Here is a 21,199-nt window from a genome sequence, read left to right as displayed (position 1 = left end):
GAGGACTACAACTTATTCCTTCTATCTGGCTGTGCTTTGCCTCCATTAACCAAACTTTGGCTATCTTCTCCTCCTAAAATAAAGTCTTAAAGCAAAACAATCAATAACATGAAATTTACATAGAGAAGATTACATGATGTTAGAGTTTTTAAAAATGTTATCATGTATGATAGTGTTCATTTTTTATAGAGAAAGGTGCTTTTTTAAGGAGATGCAGACTGAAGAATGTAGAAGTGAAATGTCATAATTCCTATAACCTACTTTCAAGTTTTGGGTTCAGGAAAACAGAGATTAGATATCTACATAAATAAATCATATGTGATAATGAGAACATATGCTGAATCTAGGTGATAAGTACATAGGTGCTCGTCATATTATTTCAATTTTACTGTATGTTTGAAAATTTTCATAGTAAAATATCAACAAAAAAATCTCTTTCAGCATTTTCCCATCCAACAGCTATCAGGCTTCTGGGTAAGAACTGATCCCAACACACTTTTGCTATTCTGTCTCCTACCAGGGCTTTGTCATTTATTTTCCCCTGGAAAGAATGCAAGACAATTTCTAGGCCAGTATCTGCCTCTGTCATTCATACCTGAGAAGTAATTCTTTCTTTATTCAGGTATAACATTGGACAAAAGAAAAAAAACTGAGACCAGAGGAAAGAAGTTTCTGCTGTCTCCGAGGTCTTCCATAAGAGCGAATGATGAACTGACCTTATTTCTCAGATCTGGATGTAAACATGCCATCTTTCTACCTGATGCATCTGTGACCTCACCACGCCCAGCATAAACTTATGCTGACCCCAGAGTGTGGCAGTATTATTCCAACTCAGTGGTTTGAGAAGAGCTTCCTTTGAGGTATTCTATCAATGATTCTATCTTTCCACTACCCAGGAAGATCCTTCTCCACCCCCACCTCTTCATTCCTGAAATAAAAGCCATTGAATAGTTCAATCAGCTTCATTAGTTGGCTAGTGTCAAGGGCCATTACAATCTCTGCTGTGATTTGATGATATCTCTTCACTTTGTTATTTTTCAGCTCCTAATTGCACCCTATACTTTTGACATCTCTATTGGACTGATGTTAATGTCAAGTTGTTCTGATTTATGTGCTTCATTGAAATCTGGTACTGAGGCAGCTGATACATGAATTGGTTGAGGACTTTTGAAGTGCTCTAGCTACAAGCCTTTCTTTTTGACTTCTGTAGCACCTAGAAGTAGTTTTATTTTTGAGAAAAGAGTAAATGCATATGAGTTTGAAATTGCACATGATGTTAAAAGTGCATCAACTTATGTTCAAATTAGAAAGGGAAGATATTAATAATACTTAATACTATGCAATTTTTTGGAAAAATTAAAATAACTTAAAAAAAACTTTATAAGAGCAATACATGCTCATGGCCAGAAAACACACATATACACGTTCCCCGAATCCAAAATACAGAGGATCAAAGAAGAAAATAAAAATTAACCACAAACACAAACACCTTCCCATTCCTTAGATTTTTGCTATACAATTTGAGAGTTTTTCTTTGTGTAAAAATATCCACTTATTCATTTTTGATTAAAAAATGCAATGAGACAATGGACATTTGATTCAAACCTGTGTTCTATATACTGTATGCCACAGACTTGTTTTCATGCCAGTAAATATAGATATTTATAATTTTTACAGTTTTGTTACATTTCATTCATCAGTAATTAAACAATTTCATTTGTATGAACATTTATATCATTTGAAAACTTTTCCTTATCGTGTGTATGAAACTGTCTTGATCCCCACCTAAGCCAACCACACAGTCAGTCATTTTTCTAGTCCTGCTTTGTGAGACTCTAGCCCATTTCCTACCAAAATGATTTCTATGACAAATCCTTCAACACGTAAATTTGGGAAACACTAATAACAAAATCAAGCAGTCTTAATTACTCATGGGATTCTTGGGGTTCTTAATACCGTACTAATCCCTGTGAGTCAACAAGAGGGAGATACGGCAATCATCATTTCCCAAATCCATTTCCTCACAGAGCATGTCAAGGACTTAATGTTCCATGTAAAACAATTTTAGAAATAGTATTCTGATCCCTTGTCATCCTTGTTTATATTCCTTTCTATTTGTGTGTCCTGATGCCAACTCAAGTTTAAACTTTTTTTAATAATAGATTTATCATTTTTATATTACTAAATAATGAAAAAAGTTCACTTCAATTAAAGATGCATTTATTGGGTGTCTACTTTGTGTCATGTATTGTGTAAAGTAGTGGAGATTAAAAGCATTCATAAGAAACTAAATTTATATAATAGAGGAGCTCCTAGAGGACCCTAATGATTCCTTAAGAACTTTAGTAGGTTTGGATTTGTGTCCCAACCCATGTCTCATGTTGAAATGTAATCTCCAGTGCCGCAGGTGGGGCCTGGTGGGAGGTGATTGGATCATGAGGGTGGTTTAGCACCATCCCCCTAGTGCTATTCTTGTAATAGAGTTCTCATGAGATCTGGTTGTTTAAAAGTGTGTAGTACCTTCCCACTCTCTCTCTTTCTCTGCTCCCAGCCATGAGAAGTGCCGACTCCTCTTTCACCTTCCACGATGATTCTAAGTATCCTGAGGCCTCCCCAGCAGCCTAGCAGATACCAGAATAGTGTTTCCTGTACAGCCTGCAGAACCATAGGCGAATTAAACCTCTTTTCTTTATAAATTACCCAGTCCCAGGTATTTCTTTTTTGCAATGCAAGAACAGACTAATACAGTGGACATTTAGTGTTTTGATGTCCCAGGTCTGGCCAATCAGACAGTCATGGTGTCTTGCACACAGAGACTCAAAGTCAATCAGATGTAACTGGGGCTGTTGTTGTCACTGCTGAAAAAGAGGTACACACTTTTTCCTCTGTATTTGAACCTGGGAAAAACTGGCTAAGGGGTTGCTGACAGTGATTGTGTCCCAACCCAAAGACTGAGGGTCAAGTCAAATGGGTAAGTGCTGAACCAAAAGATGGAGGGTGAGTCCTAATGAGTTCAATCCAACTGGTTTTGATTCATGTGGAATTCAGTTACATGAGCCAATTTTGGTTGAGTTTTCTGTGACTTGCATCCAAGACAGTCCTCACTAATATAATACTATTTCTTTGCTTGCTAAAAATCATTCAAAATGTGTTAGGAAGTTTTGTTGGCTGAGGATGAATATAATTAGGTATAAAGTCAAGTCCCTTTGATGATTTAGAAAAATGTAGTGTTAATCCTAAAAGTCGTTTTTTAACTCAATCTTTGATCTCAGCTTGTTTTCTTACAGCTGACCTATTTTTTCCTAAAAGTGGAAGCACAATGAGTTATGATGAAAGGTTTTGTTTAGGTTTGATTTTAGTTGACAGAAGCTTTACTGTGTATAACCATCTCAGTAAATGACCAAATAACCTAGATAAGTTTAAGTAATATTTACTCATTTCTCTTAAATTGAGAAAGTATTGTTACATGATCCCACATAAGCCAGGTTTCACCAAAGCCTGAAGGAGTCCACTTGAAAAAGGGTTTACACAAGAGAAGTTTCTGATTCTGGGCTCCCTACATATTCTACATTAAACTAGAGCCCCTCAATAACCCTAACTTACTAGATTTTTATTAACCGTTTATTCTATGCATCCCATTTTGAGGGTCCTTCTGAATGAGAACCCACTTCCCCCCTGTCAACTCTGCCAAATTTCCATCTGAGTAGTTGACTGTATTTTTAATCTCATTTGTGGTGAGTTTTTCTGCCTCCCTGCTGAAGGCTGAAACCCTCAGGCTTTATCTCCCAAGTTCTAACTCAGTATCTCTAGCGCCAACATACCATTTGTCCATTGAAGCCCGAAGTGGTCTTTTGCAGGCAGATTGGTGTAGAAATTTTTCAATAATAAATAATGATAAGTTGTTTTGTTTGTCATCTCAAGTGAAACTGTCCTGCAAGTTTTAATTGTATTATTCAAATAACTGGAATAAATACATAATTATATGATCTAACTCTATAATACTAGCTGGATAGGTCACAGGATAGCATCTTTCTAGATGCAACAAACAGGTGGGGCTGCACTTCCTGGTAACTATCAATGACTTCTGGAATGTGCCAGGAGAGGGTCTCAATGCCAAGTGTATTTTTCTGAGACAGGGTCTCACTCTGTCACCCAGGCTGGAGTCCCGTGGTGTGATCATGGCTCACTGTAGCCTTATCCTCCCGGGCTCAGATGATCCTCCTACCTCCACCTCCCCAGTAGCTGGGACTACAGGCACTCGCCACCATGTCTGGCTAAATTTCTGTAGAGACAGGGTTTTTCTATGTTGTCCAGGCTGGTCTTGAATTCCTGGCCTCAAGCAATCTGCCCACCTCAGCCTCTCAAAGTGCTGGGATTACAGACATGAGCCACCATACCCAGAGCAAAGTATATTTTTCTTTATACTTAGTGGGCTATTCCTCGAAGGCAGAATTTCCCAAAGTACACTGTATGTGATATTAGCTTTTAGTCTGGTCAAGAATGAAAAGGAATAATAATACCTATAAAATAGGGGACAAAGTGTAACCTGTAATAAAAGAACGACGGCAGAGCAGATGGAATAAAGAAATACAAAAGGAGGTACTCAGGAGCCACTTAAGAAATTTTAACAATAGGGGGCGGAGCAAGATGGCCGAATAGGAACAGCTCCAGTCTCCAACTCCCAGCACAAGCGACACAGAAGACCGGTGATTTCTGCATTTTCAACTGAGGTACTGGGGTCATCTCTCTAGGGAGTGCCGGACAATTGGTGCTGGTCAGCTGCTGCAGCCTGACCAGCGTGAGCTGAAGCAGGGCGAGGCATCGCCTCACCTGGAAGTGCAAGGGGAAGGGAATCCCTTTTCCTAGCCAGGGGAACTGAGACACACACACCTGGAAAATCGGGTAACTCCCACCCCAATACTGCGCTTTAAGGAAACAGGCACACCAGGAGAATATATCCCACACCTGGCCGGGAGGGTCCCACGCCCACGGAGCCTCCCTCACTACTAACACAGCCGTCTGCGGCGATCTATCCGCAAGGCAGCAGCGAGGCTGGGGGAGGGGCCCGCCATTGCTGAGGCTTAAGTAGGTAAACAAAGCTGCTGGGAAGCTCGAACTGGGTGGAGCTCACAGCAGCTCAAGGAAGCCTGCCTGTCTCTGTAGACTCTACCTCTGCGGACAGCGCACAGCTGCAGTCCATTAGGGGAAAGAGCGGGGGCGGTGCAGACGCGAACGACTCTGTCTGACAGCTTTGGGGAGAGACGTGGATCTCCTAACGCGGAGGTTGAGATCTGAGACGGACAGACTGCCTGCTCAGGTGGGTCCCTGACCCCTGAGTAGCCTAGCTGGAGAAATCCCCCACTAGGGGCAGTCTGACACCCCACACCTCACAGGGTGGCGTCACCCCTGAGAGGAAACTTCCAAAGAAAGAATCAGACAGGTACACTCGCTGTTCAGCAATATTCTATCTTCGGCAACCTCTGCTGCTGATACCCAGGCAAACAGGGTCTGGAGTGGACCTCAGCAATCTCCAACAGACCAACAGACAGTCCTTCTGACTGTCAGACGGAAAACTATCAAACAGGAAGGACACCTATACCAAAACCCCATCAGTACGTCACCATCATCAAAGTCCAGAGACAGATAAAACCACAAAGATGGGGAAGAAGCAGGGCAGAAAAGCTGGAAATACAAAAAATAAGAGCGCATCTCCCCCTGCAAAGGAGCGCAGCCCATCGCCAGCAACGGATCAAAGCTGGTCAGAGAATGACTTTGACGAGATGAGAGAAGAAGGCTTCAGTCCATCAAACCTCTCAGAGCTAAAGGAGGAATTACGTACCCAGCGCAAAGAAACTAAAAATCTTGAAAAAAAAGTGGAAGAATTGACAGCTAGACTAATTAATGCAGAGAAGATCATAACGAAATGACAGAGATGAAAACCATGACACGAGAAATACGTGACAAATGCACAAGCTTCAGTAACCGACTCGATCAACTGGAAGAAAGAGTATCAGCGATTGAGGATCAAATGAATGAAATGAAGCGAGAAGAGAAACCAAAAGAAAAAAGAAGAAAAAGAAATGAACAAAGCCTGCAAGAAGTATGGGATTATGTAAAAAGACAAATCTACGTCTGATTGGGGTGCCTGAAAGTGAGGGGGAAAATGGAACCAAGTTGGAAAACACTCTTCAGGATATCATCCAGGAGAACTTCCCCAACCTAGTAGGGCAGGCCAACATTCAAATTCAGGAAATACAGAGAACGCCACAAAGATACTCCTCCAGAAGAGCAACTCCAAGACACATAATTGCCAGATTCACCAAAGTTGAAATGAAGGAAAAAATCTTAAGGGCAGCCAGAGAGAAAGGTCGGTTACCCACAAAGGGAAGCCCATCAGAATAACAGCAGACCTCTCGGCAGAAACTCTACAAGCCAGAAGAGAGTGGGGGCCAATATTCAACGTTCTTAAAGAAAAGAATTTTCAACCAGAATTTCATATCCAGCCAAACTAAGCTTCATCAGTGAAGGAGAAATAAAATCCTTTACAGATAAGCAAATGCTTAGAGATTTTGTCACCACCAGGCCTGCCTTACAAGAGACCCTGAAGGAAGCCCTAAACATGGAAAGGAACAACCGGTACCAGCCATTGCAAAAACATGCCAAAATGTAAAGACCATTGAGGCTAGGAAGAAACTGCATCAACTAACGAGCAAAATAACCAGTTAATATCATAATGACAGGATCAAGTTCACACATAACAATATTAACCTTAAATGTCAATGGACTAAATGCTCCAATTAAAAGACACAGACTGGCAAACTGGATAAAGAGTCAAGACCCATCAGTCTGCTGTATTCAGGAGACCCATCTCACATGCAGAGACATACATAGGCTCAAAATAAAGGGATGGAGGAAGATCTACCAAGCAAATGGAGAACAAAAAAAAGCAGGGGTTGCAATCCTAGTCTCTGATAAAACAGACTTTAAACCATCAAAGATCAAAAGAGACAAAGAAGGCCATTACATAATGGTAAAGGGATCAATTCAACAGGAAGAGCTAACTCTCCTAAATATATATGCACCCAATACAGGAGCACCAGATTCATAAAGCAAGTCCTTAGAGACCTACAAAGAGACTTAGACTCCCATACAATAATAATGGGAGACTTCAACACTCCACTGTCAACATTAGACAGATCAACGAGACAGAAGTTAACAAGGATATCCAGGAATTGAACTCATCTCTGCACCAAGCGGACCTAATAGACATCTATAGAACTCTCCACCCCAAATCAACAGAATATACATTCTTCTCAGCACCACATCGCACTTATTCCAAAATTGACCACATAATTGGAAGTAAAGCACTCCTCAGCAAATGTACAAGAACAGAAATTATAACAAACTGTCTCTCAGACCACAGTGCAATCAAACTAGAACTCAGGACTAAGAAACTCAATCAAAACCGCTCAACTACATGGAAACTGAACAACCTGCTCCTGAATGACTACTGGGTACATAACGAAATGAAAGCAGAAATAAAGATGTTCTTTGAAACCAATGAGAAACAGATACAACATACCAGAATCTCTGGGACACATTTAAAGCAGTGTGTAGAGGGAAATTTATAGCACTAAATGCCCACAAGAGAAAGCAGGAGAGATCTAAAATTGACACTCTAACATCACAATTAAAAGAACTAGAGAGGCAAGAGCAAACACATTCAAAAGCTAGCAGAAGGCAAGAAATAACTAAGATCAGAGCAGAACTGAAGGAGATAGAGACACAAAAAACCCTCCAAAAAATCAATGAATCCAGGAGTTGGTTTTGAAAAGATCAACAAAATGACAGACCGCTAGCTAGACTAATAAAGAAGAAAAGAGAGAGGAATCAAATAGACGCAATAAAAAATGATAAAGGGGATATCACCACCGACCCCACAGAAATACAAACAACCATCAGAGAATACTATAAATGCCTCTACGCAAATCAACTAGAAAATCTAGAAGAAATGGATAATTTCCTGGACACTTACACTCTCCCAAGACTAAACCAGGAAGAAGTTGAATCCCTGAATAGACCAATAGCAGGCTCTGAAATTGAGGCAACAATTAATAGCCTACCCACCAAAAAAAGTCCAGGACCAGATGGATTCATAGCTGAATTCTACCAGAGGTACAAGGAGGAGCTGGTACCATTCCTTCTGAAACTATTCAATCAATAGAAAAAGAGGGAATCCTCCCTAACTCTTTTTATGAGGCCAACATCATCCTGATACCAAAGCCTGGCAGAGACACAACAAAAAAAGAGAGAATTTTAGACCAATATCCCTGATGAACATCGATGCAAAAATCCTCAATAAAATACTGGCAAACCGGATTCAGCAGCACATCAAAAGCTTATCCACCATGATCAAGTGGGCTTCATCCCTGGGATGCAAGGCTGGTTCAACATTCGCAAATCAATAAACATAATCCAGCATATAAACAGAACCAAAGACAAGAACCACATGATTATCTCATAGATGCAGAAAAGGCTTTTGACAAAATTCAACAGCCCTTATGCTAAAAACGCTCAATAAATTGGTATTGATGGAACGTACCTCAAAATAATAAGAGCTATTTATGACAAAACCACAGCTAATATATCATACTGAATGGGCAAAAACTGGAAAAATTCCCTTTGAAAACTGGCACAAGACAGGGATGCCCTCTCTCACCACTCCTATTCAACATAGTGTGGAAGTTCTGGCTAGGGCAATCAGGCAAGAGAAGAAATCAAGGGTATCCAGTTAGGAAAAGAAGAAGTCAAATTGTCCCTGTTTGCAGATGACATGATTGTATATTTAGAAAACCCCATTGTCTCAGCCCAAAATCTCCTTAAGCTGATAAGCAACTTCAGCAAAGTCTCAGGATACAAAATTAATGTGCAAAAATCACAAGCATTCTTATACACCAGTAACAGACAAGCAGAGAGCCAAATCAGGAATGAACTTCCATTCACAATTGCTTCAAAGAGAATAAAATACCTAGGAATCCAACTTACAAGGGATGTAAAGGACCTCTTCAAGGAGAACTACAAACCACTGCTCAGTGAAATCAAAGAGGACACAAACAAATGGAAGAACATACCATGCTCATGGATAGGAAGAATCAATATCGTGAAAATGGCCATACTGCCCAAGGTGATTTATAGATTCAATGCCATCCCCATCAAGCTACCAATGACTTTCTTCACAGAATTGGAAAAAATGCTTTAAAGTTCATATGGAACCAAAAAAGAGCCCGCATTGCCAAGACAATCCTAAGTCAAAAGGACAAAGCTGGAGGCGTCACGCTACCTGACTTCAAACTATACTACAAGGCTACAGTAACCAAAACAGCATGGTACTGGTACCACAACAGAGATATAGACCAATGGAACAGAACAGAGTCCTCAGAAATAATACCACACATCTACAGCCATCTGATCTTTGACAAACCTGAGAGAAACAAGAAATGGGAAAGGATTCCCTATTTAATAAATGGTGCTGGGAAAATTGGCTAGCCATAAGTAGAAAGCTGAAACTGGATCCTTTCCTTACCCCTTATACGAAAATTAATTCAAGATGGATTAGAGACTTAAATGTTAGACCTAATACCATAAAAACCCTAGAAGAAAATCTAGGTAGTACCATTCAGGACATAGGCATGGGTAAGGACTTCATGTCTAAAACACCAAAAGCAACGGCAGCAAAAGCCAAAATTGACACATGGGATCTAATTAAACTAAAGAGCTTTTGCACAGCTAAAGAAACTACCATCAGAGTGAACAGGCAACCTACAGAATGGGAAAAAATTTTTGCAACCTATTCATCTGACAAAGGGCTAATATCCAGAATCTACAAAGAACTCAAACAAATATACAAGAAAAAAAAAACACCCCTATCAAAAAGTGGGGAAAGGATATGAACAGACATTTCTCAAAAGAAGACATCCATACAGCCAACAGACACATGAAAAAATGCTCATCATCACTCGCCATCAGAGAAATGCAAATCAAAACCACAATGAGATACCATCTCACACCAGTTAGAATGGCAATCATTAAGAAGTCAGGAAACAACAGGTGTTGGAGAGGATGTGGAGAAATAGGAACACTTTTACACTGTTGGTGGGATTGTAAACTAGTTCAACCATTATGGAAAACAGTATGGCGATTCCTCAAGGATCTAGAACTAGATGTACCATATGACCCAGCCATCCCACTACTGGGTATATACCCAAAGGATTATAATTACTCTACTACAAAGACACATGCACACGTATGTTTATTGCGGCACTATTCACAATAGCAAAGACTTGGAATCAACCCAAATGTCCATCTGTGACAGACTGGATAAGAGAAATGTGGCACATATACACCATGGAATACTATGCAGCCATAAAAAAGATGAGTTTGCGTCCTTTGTAGGGACATGGATGCAGCTGGAAACCATCATTCTTAGCAAACTATCACAAGAAAGAAAACCAAACACCGCATGTTCTCACTCATAGGTGGGAACTGAACAATGAGATCACTTGGACTCGGGAAGGGGAACATCACACACTGGGGCCTATCATGGGGAGGGGGGAGGAGGGAGGGATTGCATTGGGGAGTTATACATGATATAAACGTCATGCACATGTACCCTAGAACTTAAAGTATAATAAAAAAAAAAAAAAAAGAAATTTTAACAATAACTTTTCTTCCTTTGAGAAATTTGACAATACACAAATTTAGCCTTGGCTTTATTATTCCTTGCAAGTTGTATTTTTAGGACAGTGTTAGACACAGTGTAATTTCAAAAGCAGAGATCGTAGAAACACAATTCTTATCAAGATTAATCAGCTAACTTTTCCAACAATGTTGTCCCTGTTTCCATTTTATAAACATAAAACGTTTGACCTTGTATAAGCAGTCTGAAATTCTTTTAAAAATTGAGTATAAATAAATTTCATAAATGTGATACTGGTCTATTTTGTTTTAAAAAACAAATATTAAAGAAATATTACACATTACAACATCACCAATTAACACTTTAATTTACGCATCTACAATTTCCAAGACATTATTTATTGAAAATTAATAGGCTGACAAAAAGCAGAACCAATGCACAACAGGCACAACCAGTGACAAATCTGAATGAATACTGATCAATCCAATTAATACCTGGGAAACTAAAATTAAATTAGTAAAATGCCTACTTGAGCTGGTTTATATAAGTTGGATAAGGTTATTTGGAATTCATCAGTATCTGTTTTTCTTACAAATCATGAGCTTATTTTTAGTGTCTGTCCTTAGGCCACTGAAGAGATGGAAATGGCCATATGAATTGCGAAGCATGCACTGAGTGTATGCATGGGCAAGTGATTAGGAGAAACTGTCTCATTTTAGAAGGAAAGCACGTGAAGTGCTTGTCATACTTCATGAGACATTGCACCTAGAATGGTAGAAGATGCTGGTATTAGAATTTCATTGGAATAATTTCAAGTCATATGCTTGATTGGCTCTAATTCAATGAGTCTGATCTATCATTTAGTTTCCTTGGACTTGAGATAAATGACTTACGGTGTATGAGAAGGCTTTGGTCATGGTTGCACTTCCAAATGTAAATAACACTGCATGGAAGCTTTTCTTGAAGTTTGATTTTATACCACTTCATTCCTAAGCACTAACTAGATCTCTCTTCCCCTTATGCTTAAGGCCTCCTTCTTCTGGGTTATGAATGATAAAACATATCACAATGGGAGGCCTGCTAGCTTCTGATCAGTTACTAAGAAAATGGATGTGTTTTAGTAGAAGGAGCATGGAGTTTCTTTCTCTTTGACTTAATTCAGACTGGGCACCTCTCAGTCCTCTTTCTGACAAGGCTCTAATCTTGGGCTCTGCCCTTGGCCCAGTTATTCCAGTTTTAGCAAGAATCCTGCTGAGTCAGCTTAGCAAAAATCCCCACCCTCAGTCTGACCACCCTTGATACCGAATCATCCTGGCCTGCCTTCAGCAAAAATCCTGTGAGGTCACTTTAGCAATCGCCCTTCCTCTTAGTAACTTTCCATCCTCTGATACCCTACCCTGCTGCTTGGCCATAAATCCCCAGTTTTCCTTGTTGTTTTTGGACCTGAGCCCAGTATCTCTCTCCTACTCTAATAGAAAGCCCCATTGTGGTAGTCCTTCTTGGATAAAGTCTTCCTTACCATCTTTAATAAGTGTCACCAATAATTTTTCCTTTAACAAAAACAAGGCATATTTCCATGGAGAGGCTGCCAGCTTCTGATTAGTTACTGAGAAAATCAGCGTGTTTTAGTAGAAAGAACATAAAGTTTGTGGTTGTAAGAACTGAACGTACAAACTTTTCAATTAGGCAAGTCACTTAACTAGAGCTTCGGGTTTCTTGTGCGTAGATTTGGGCTAATGGTAACATTCTTCCAGGTTTTGTAAGGATTAAAGTCATGCATGTAAAATTTCTTTGTAAACTGGGAAATAAGTCATACATTTTTGTTACTGTTAGTTAAAGCACTTTAACTTGTTTATCACTCATAGACATTTACATGTCACATACTTCAAGATGAAATAAGTTGCTTAAAGTCAACTAATGCAATACCCAAATTAAAGTGTAACCCTCAATATTTCAAATACTTGAATACATTATTGAATTATATGTTATAGAAGCCAGAAAAAGAATCAACATATTGGTGAAATGTGAGATGCAGGTTTAGAGTTTGTTTCTCTTTTTTTTTTTTTTTTTGAGATGGAGTCTCACTCTGTTGTCTGGGCTGGAGTACAGTGGTGCGATCTCGGTTCACTGCAACCTCTGCCTCCTGGGTTCAAGCAATTCTCCTGTCTCAGCCTCCTGAGTAGCTGGGATTACAGGCACACACCATGATGCTCAGTTAATTTTTGTAGTTTTAGTAGAGATGGAGTTTCACCACATTGGTCAGGCTGGTCTTGAACTCCTGACCTCAGGTGATCCACCCACTTCAGCCTCTCAAAGTGCTGGGATTACAGGCGTGAGCCACCACGCCCGGCCTAGAGTTTGTTCCTACATCTTAACAGAATATTTGCTAAATCCAGGAAGGCCCGAGGAGAGGAGTTATCTCACTGTGAGCATCTTTTTTGGAAAAGGCACAAAATGCTCAGCATTTATATAGTTTTATAAAAGCTTAATGATTTAAAACTTTGCCATAGTTGATAAACAGCCATATTTAGAGACTACTCCTCTGGCATTAAACCTATTTCCTTTTTCCTACCCCCTGCAAAAGAAGATATTTAGTGGTTTTTAACAGGTTTCCCCGGTTGAAATCTTCTGTACAATACTTGCTTAATGAGCTGATTAACAACTGTTACTGAGAATTAATGAATCAAATCACAGTGGTAATCACCATATTGCAAATCACTGTGTTGTATTAGGTCATGATGGAGCCATACATTTTACAGTGATGACTTTTTCATACAATGAAGGCACCTGAACAGATTGTATCTCAGGTCTCATTGAAAGAACTTGATAATGTTTGGAATATAGGAAAGCTTTTTGGAATTCCCTAAGCAGGAGGCAACAAAAGATTCTATTAGTTGAATATTATTCCATTATGCCTATAGAGCATTTTGATTTTAAGTAATTATTCAGAATGCTTTTGAAATCTATGTGAGTTTTATATATTTGTCATAATCCAAACATATAGAAATCTTGCCATCTAATTAGACATCTGCTTTAACATGATTTGCAGCAGAATGGCAAATAAAACATAAAAGGTTGCTGCAAGGGGATTTTAGTTTTCAGAATTGGCTGTACTGCCAGACAGTTTTCAGTTCAGAATATTTTAAAAAATCAATTTTTGCATTTAAGATAGTTCTTGAACTTTTAGTCTCGAGTTTCGAATTCTGTTAGAGAGTGCTCTAATAATGATCAGTTATCTCAATAAAACTGTTATAAAAATGAATTGATGTTATGATTCTGTTATATAAGCAGCAAATAATGTGTTGCCCTATGCTAATACTGAAATTATAGGTATAACTAATTGATCTGGTATAGTAGATTTTTAAAATATATAGTTAAAAAACATTACTCATTAGCCTTACTAAGTTACAACATTTTTCTTTTGCTATATAACTTCATGGTTCAAGCATTTAAGAAGGTAATTCAAAATGATTTATTGGTTTCATGTGGGAAAAATGGCTGATTGAATTAAAATATTTTTCCTTAATTAATGTACGCAAACCAGGTATGCAGGTTAAATGATGTTATATAAGGGAATTTTTATCAAATTCAGAGTATTTTAAGCAAATTTAACATTTATAATTTATTCTAATAAACAAATACTGTTATATAATAAAAACTGCACAGAACGCTGGATCTCAACTTGAATTTACTGGGAAAGACCCAAGTACAAAAAAGGTCAATTCATTTTAGGTCTAAAATTCTTATCTGCACAGATTTTTAAACAACTATACTTTTTATATAGATACAGACATTACTTCTAGGACTATGTTCAGTATTATTTGATTAATTTATTGTGAATATGTGTCAGCTTTTCTCCATCTTTACTCAACACAAATTAACTTAGCCACTCACTGCCTTCTAAACAGACTATGCATATCTTTTCCAGGGAGCAGAGTGTAGAAGATGGGTAGAGGTTATGGAGCCACATTACTTGAATTCAAATGCCAGTTCTACCATTTACTTCCTGTGTGACCCAGGGCACATTACTGAATTTCTCTATGCCTCAGTTCTTCACCTACAAAGAATTAGACTTTTTCTCAATGAGACTTATGTAGAGACAATGAGCCAATATAGATTTACTGTTTGAAAATGCTCAATGTTAAGTAAGTGTTCAATAAAAGGTAGTTGTAACAAAAGGAATGAGAAGCTAGTATATGGCAATATTATGCCTATCACATTGTTTCTAATTCTTACAAGAATGCTGTAAAGTAGGAAGTATCCCATTTGACAGATGTAGAAACTGAGCTTCAGAAAGAGTAATAATTTGTTCATAGTTGCTCACTGTCACAGGTTCTAGAAGTCAGAGCAGGGATTCAAAGCAAGGTGAGTTCAAAGCTTCTTCACTTTCCTCCAGTGGTTTTGAACTCTGGCTGCATATTAGAATCATCTGGAGAGATTTTAAAAGCAACTGATGCAAACTTATGGTTTCAGCTCCAACATGGAAAGAGCTTGGATAATACCACTCCAATCTTAACAACAAGAAAAATCTGAATAAACCAAAAGTCAATGACTTTCTTGAAGTTACAGGGCAAACCACCACTCTGAAATCTGGAGAGACAGGCCAATCCAGTGAGTTGCAGCTAAGGTCCACTTACCTAAAGCAGAAGCACTTGGAGCCCATAAACTGGCAGGAATGCTGCTATGATTTGAATGTGTCCCACAAAGTTTTTGTGTTGAAAACTCAATACCCAATGCCACAGTGTTAAGAGGCAGGACCTTTAAAAGGTGATTAAATCGTAAGGGCTCTGCCCTCAAGAATGAATTAATGTCAATATCTCGGGAACGGGTTCATTATCATGAGAGTGGGCTTACTATAAAAGTGAGTTCAGCCCTCTCTTGTCTTTCTCTCTGTCTTACACACCCTCTTGCCCATATGCCTTCCACTATGAATAATGCAACAAGAAGGCTCCCATGAGATGTGGACCCCCTTGACCTTGAACTTCTCAGCCTCCAGAACTGTAAGAAATACATCTGTTTCTTATAAGTTACCCAGACTTAGGTATTCTATTATAGTAGCACAAATGGACTGAGACAAATGCTTCAATAGTGATTTTGATGGATTGCTGGTGTGAGAGTGAGACGCTCCTGCGGCTGCAGTTTTGGGTGAGAGACTTTCACAAATTCTTCACAAGTTTCACCAGGTGAAGAGCAGAGAAAGATTTCCTCCTTGTTCTTGCAAAGGAAGGGAAGGGTAATCATCCTGAAACGCAACTGGGGCATTCTCTGTAACAAAAACCTACTGGAGGAGGGTTTTATCAGAGCCTTATATTACTTGGAGGAAGAGCATTTCTTCCACTCCAGCCCCATTTAGCCTTCCTATCTTATCTCAAAGGGATAGAGGGTGTGGAGAACATTGTGAAGGTCACAGCCCAGAGAAACAGGGTCACTAAAAGATTGAGACTTAGTCAGAAGATTATAGAGCACCTCCCTTTCCTCGCCACATCAATAGAACAGTGGATTATGGCTGAATAATCACAGTGGATTATGGCTGAAACCAGTGAAATGTGCAGAATCTCTCTGAAGAGGAATACTTAGGTTAGCCCAAAGTCAACAGGTTAGACAAAAGCAAGGACACTAATTCGAAGCCACGGCACCTATAACTACAGCAAACAACACAGCCTTAGCTCCTAGCCAGTTACCATAAAATCTAACACTAAAGGCCTATTTACCCCCATTTCTATTACTCAACAAATTCTTTATGGTTTTCAACAGAAATTACAAGGAAGCTAAAAAGCTGAAGAGATAAGGCAAATATCAAAACTAAATTCAGATATTACACAGATATTTGAAGTATCAGACAGGGAATTAAAAATAACTGAAATTAATATGAGCTCTAACAGAAAAAGTAAACAGCATGCAAGAACAGATAGATAATATAAGCCGAGAAATGGAAACTCAAAGAATCAGAATGAAATCAGAATGATTCTTTCTGTTAGTTTCTTCTGAAAAAAAAAAAAAAAACTAACAGAAATAAAGAATGCACATAATGGTGCATTTTTTTTCTTCTTTTTTCTTTTATTTGTCAACTTTTTTATTTTTATTTATTTATTTTTTTTTTATTATATTTTAGGTTCTAGGGTACATGTGCATAACGTGCAGGTTTGTTACATATGTATACTTGTGCCATGTTGGTGTGCTGCACCCATTAACTCGTCACCACCCATCAATTCGTCATTTATATCAGGTATAACTCCCAATGCAATCCCTCACCCCTCACCCCTCCCCATGATAGGCCTCGATGTGTGATGTTCCCCTTCCCGAGTCCAAGTGATCTCATTGTTCAGTTCCCACCTATGAGTGAGAACATGCGGTGTTTGGTTTTCTGTTCTTGTGATAGTTTGCTAAGAATGATGGTTTCCAGCTGCATCCATGTCCCTACAAAGGATGCAAACTCACCCTTTTTTATGGCTGCATAATATTCCATGGTGTATATGTGCCACATTTTCTTAATCCAGCCTCTCACAGATGGACATTTGGGTTGATTCCAAGTCTTTGCTATTGTGAATAGTGCCGCAATAAACATACGTGTGCATGTGTCTTTATGGCAGCATGATTTATAATCCTTTGGGTATATACCCAGTAGTGGGATGGCTGGGTCATATGGTACATCTAGTTCTAGATCCTTGAGGAATTGCCATACTGTTTTCCATAATGGTTGAACTAGTTTACAATCCCACCAACAGTGTAAAAGTGTTCCTATTTCTCCACATCCTCTCCAACACCTGTTGTTTGGTGACTTTTGAATGATTGCCGTTCTAACTGGTGTGAGATGGTATCTCATTGTGGTTTTGATGTGCATTTCTCTGACGGCCAGTGATGATGAGCATTTTTTCATGTGTCTGTTGGCTGTATGAATGTCTTCTTTTGAGAAATGTCTGTTCATATCCTATGCCCACTTTTTGATGCGGTTGTTTGTTTTTTTCTTGTAAATTTGTTTGAGATCTTTGTAGGTTCTGGATATTAGCCCTTTGTCAGATGAGTAGATTGCAAAAATTTTCTCCCATTCTGTAGGTTGCCTGTTCACTCTGATGGTAGTTTCTTTTGCTGTGCAGAAGCTCTTTAGTTTAATTAGATCCCAATTGTCAATTTTGGCTTTTGTTGCCATTGCTTTTGGTGTTTTAGACATGAAGTCCTTGCCCATGCGTATGTCCTGAATGGCATTACCTAGGTTTTCCTCTAGGGTTTTTATGGTATTAGGTCTAACATTTAAGTCTCTAATCCATCTTGAATTAATTTTCGTACAAGGAGTAAGGAAAGGATCCAGTTTCAGCTTTCTACTTATGGCTAGCCAATTTTCCCAGCACCATTTATTAAATAGGGAATCCTTTCCCCATTTCTTGTTTCTCTCAGGTTTGTCAAAGATCAGATGGCTGTAGATGTGTGGTATTATTTCTGAGGACTCTGTTCTGTTCCATTGGTCTATATCTCTGTTGTGGTACCAGTACCATGCTGTTTTGGTTACTGTAGCCTTGTAGTATAGTTTGAAGTCAGGTAGCATGATGCCTCCAGCTTTGTTCTTTTGACTTAGGATTGTCTTTGGCAATGCGGGCTCTTTTTTGGTTCCATATGAACTTTAAAGCAGTTTTTTCCAATTCTGTGAAGAAACTCATTGGTAGCTTGATGGGGATGGCATTGAATCTATAAATAACTGTGGGCAGTATGGCCATTTTCACGATATTGATTCTTCCTGTCCATGAGCATGGTATGTTCTTCCATTTGTTTGTGTCCTCTTTGATTTCCCTGAGCAGTGGTTTGTAGTTCTCCTTGAAGAGTTCCTTTACATCCCTTGTCAGTTGGATTCCTAGGTATTTTATTCTCTTTGAAGCAATTGTGAATGGAAGTTCATTCCTGATTTGGCTCTCTGTTTGTCTGTTACTGGTATATAAGAATGCTTGTGATTTTTGCACATTAATTTTATATCCTGAGACTTTGCTGAAGTTGCTTATCAGCTTAAGGAGATTTTGGGCTGAGACAATGGGGTTTTCTAAATATACAATCATGTCATCGGCAAACAGGGACAATTTGACTTCTTCTTTTCCTAACTGGATACCCTTGATTTCTTTCTCTTGCCTGATTGCCCTAGCCAGAACTTCCAACACTATGTTGAATAGGAGTGGTGAGAGAGGGCATCCCTGTCTTGTGCCAGTTTTCAAAGGGAATTTTTCCAGTTTTTGCCCATTCAGTATGATATTGGCTGTGGGTTTGTCATAAATAGCTCTTATTATTTTGAGGTACGTTCCATCAATACCGAATTTATTGAGCGTTTTTAGCAAGAAGGGCTGTTGAATTTTGTCAAAAGTCTTTTCTGCATCTATTGAGAGAATCATGTGGTTCTTGTCTTTGGTTCTGTTTCTATGCTGGATTACGTTTATTGATTTGCGAATGTTGAACCAGCCTTGCATCCCAGGGATGAAGCCCACTTGATCATGGTGGATAAGCTTTTTGATGTGCTGCTGAATCCGGTTTGCCAGTATTTTATTGAGGATTTTTGCATCGATGTTCATCAGGGATATTGGTCTAAAATTTTCTTTTTTTGTTGTGTCTCTGCCAGGCTTTGGTATCAGGATGATGTTGGCCTCATCAAATGAGTTAGGGAGGATTCCCTCTTTTTCTATTGATTGGAATAGTTTCAGAAGGAATGGTACCAGCTCCTCCTTGTACCTCTGGTAGAATTCAGCTATGAATGCATCTGGTCCTGGACTTCTTTTGGTTGATAGGCTATTAATTATTGCCTCAATTTCAGAGCCTGCTATTGGTCTATTCAGGGATTCAACTTCTGCCTGGTTTAGTCTTGGAAGAGTGTAAGTGTCCACGAAATTATCCATTTCTTCTAGATTTTCTAGTTGATATTGCGTAGAGGTGTTTATAATATTCTCTGATGGTAGTTTGTATTTCTGTGGGGTCAGTGGTGATATCCACTTTATCATTTTTTATTGCATCTATTTGATTCTTCTCTCTTTTCTTCTTTATTAGTCTTGCTAGCGGTCTGTCAATTTTGTTGATCTTTTCAGAAAACCAACTCCTGGATTCATTGATTTTTTGAGGGTGTTTTGTGTCTCTATCTCCTTCAGTTCTGCTCTGATCTTAGTTATTTCTTGCCTTCTGCTAGCTTTTGAATGTGTTTGCTCTTGCTTCTCCAGTTCTTTTAATTGTGATGTTAGAGTGTCAATTTTAGATCTTTCCAGCTTTCTCTTGTGGGATTTAGTGCTATGCATTTCCCTCTACACACTGCTTTAAATGTGTCCCAGAGATTCTGGTATGTTGTATCTTTGTTCTCATTGGTTTCAAAGAACATCTTTATTTCTGCCTTCATTTCGTTATGTACCCAGTAGTCATTCAGGAGCAAGTTGTTCAGTTTCCATGTAGTTGAGCGGTTTTGGTTGAGTTTTTTAGTCCTGAGTTCTAGTTTGATTGCACTGTGGTCTGAGAGACAGTTTGTTATAATTTCTGTTCTTTTACATTTGCTGAGGAGTGCTTTACTTCCAATTATGTGGTCAATTTTGGAATAAGTGCGATGTGGTGCTGAGAAGAATGTATATTCTGTTGATTTGGGGTGGAGAGTTCTATAGATGTCTATTAGGTCCACTTGATGCAGAGATGAGTTCAATTCCTGGATATCCTTGTTAACTTTCTGTCTCGTTGATCTGTCTAATATTGACAGTGGAGTGTTGAAGTCTCCCATTATTATTGTATGGGAGTCTAAGTCTCTTTGTAAGTCTCTAATGACTTGCTTTATGAATTTGGGTACTCTTGTATTGGGTGCATATATATTTAGGATAGTTAGCTCTTCCTGTTGAATTGATCCCTTTACCATTATGTAATGGCCTTCTTTCTCTCTTTTGATCTTTGATGGTTTAAAGTCTATTTTATCAGAGACTAGGATTGCAATTCCTGCTTTCTTTTGTTCTCCATTTGCTTGGTAGATCTTCCTCCATCCCTTTATTTTGAGCCTATGTATGTCTCTGCATGTGAGATGGGTCTCCTGAATACAGCAGACTGATGGGTCTTGACTCTTTATCCAGTTTGCCAGTCTGTGTCTTTTAATTGGAGCATTTAGTCCATTGACATTTAAGGTTAATATTGTTATGTGTGAACTTGATCCTGCCATTATGATATTAACTGGTTATTTTGCTCATTAGTTGATGCAGTTTCTTCCTAGCCTTGATGGTCTTTACATTTTGGCATGTTTTTGCAATGGCTGGCACTGGTTGTTCCTTTCCATGTTTAGGCCTTCCTTCAGGGTCTCTTGTAAGGCAAGCCTGGTGGTGACAAAATCTCTAAGCATTTGCTTATGTGTAAAGGATTTTATTTCTCCTTCACTTATGAAACTTAGTTTGGCTGGATATGAAATTCTGGGTTTAAAATTCTTTTCTTTAAGAATGTTGAATATTGGCCCCCACTCTCTTCTGGCTTGTAGAGTTTCTGCCGAGAGGTCTGCTGTTATTCTGATGGGCTTCTTTT

This window comes from Trachypithecus francoisi, unplaced genomic scaffold, assembly GCF_009764315.1.
Source record: "Trachypithecus francoisi isolate TF-2019V2 unplaced genomic scaffold, Tfra_2.0 Lachesis_group15, whole genome shotgun sequence".
NCBI lineage: Eukaryota > Metazoa > Chordata > Mammalia > Primates > Cercopithecidae > Trachypithecus > Trachypithecus francoisi.
Note: the sequence above shows the minus strand (reverse complement) of the source record.